Here is a 1023-nt window from a genome sequence, read left to right as displayed (position 1 = left end):
TAACCTGGTTGATCCAAATGAGCTTTTTGAAAGCGCCACTGACAGCAAATCACTGTGGCCTATAAAAGGTTTATCTTCCACTTGACTGGAAATTGCTTACCATGTGCTAAACACTGCTGATAATGCCAACCAAAAATGCTTTTTTTCCCCACACACATTTCATATTCTGTCTTATATTCCAAAAAGACTGTGCATATGTTGCAGCTGTCTTATCAGATGCAGCTGAAATAATTTTGTTCCGAGTGATTCAGTCATACACGAGTGATTTCTCTTTGCTTTGCATTACACACAAGTTACTGGCCAGCTGCAGGCTCTGGTAGTGATTTGCAGTGTCACCAGCCATTAGAAAGGAGAATGCAGAGTCGTTAAGCACATCTTGACAGGTAAATGAGAGAAGAACCACATCAGCAATGCTGTGAGGAGCGCTGCGGGAAGGAGGAAAAACATTCTTACAAGCAACTGCTTAAAAGGAGTGAATAAGTAAGGTGAGATAAAGGACCTTGTGACTGCGCTGTTTGCAGTAGAAGGAGCAGCAGATGATGACGGGAAGGCAGAAATAGGAGCCTCCTTAAGCCAGGTCTCACAAACTCTTGGAGGTCTCTTTCTCACCCAAGATAGCTCAGCTACCTTTGGAGGCATAAAATCAGCAGGATGGCTTCTGTTGCAGTGTTGGAAACAAAAAGGTTTTAATAAAAGGCAAAATAACAAACTCTTTACAGAGAAAGACCGATCCAGCTGCAAGAGACCCTCCTGCCCCTGGTAAAACACCCCACAAAAGCGATTAGTTTCTTTGTTCTCTTCTTTTTCTAGTAAATTGCCCAGGCGGGACTTTTGGCTCCTGTCCAATTAGCTATCCTTAAGTTTGAGGCGAAGTCCCCCAGGTCCTATGAGATGCCTTTTCCACCTAACCGAGGAGAGAAACTTCTGGGCTCCTTTACTTTTTGAGGGGACGAAGGATAGTTTTGTCACTCCGTCACTAGGGGCACGTTCCTACAGAAGGCAGGGACGCAGGGAGGCCCGGCA

Source organism: Geospiza fortis, unplaced genomic scaffold (assembly GCF_000277835.1).
Source record: "Geospiza fortis unplaced genomic scaffold, GeoFor_1.0 scaffold20, whole genome shotgun sequence".
Lineage (NCBI taxonomy): Eukaryota > Metazoa > Chordata > Aves > Passeriformes > Thraupidae > Geospiza > Geospiza fortis.
The sequence above is the reverse complement of the archived record's forward strand: the minus strand, read 5'-3'. Positions refer to the sequence as shown.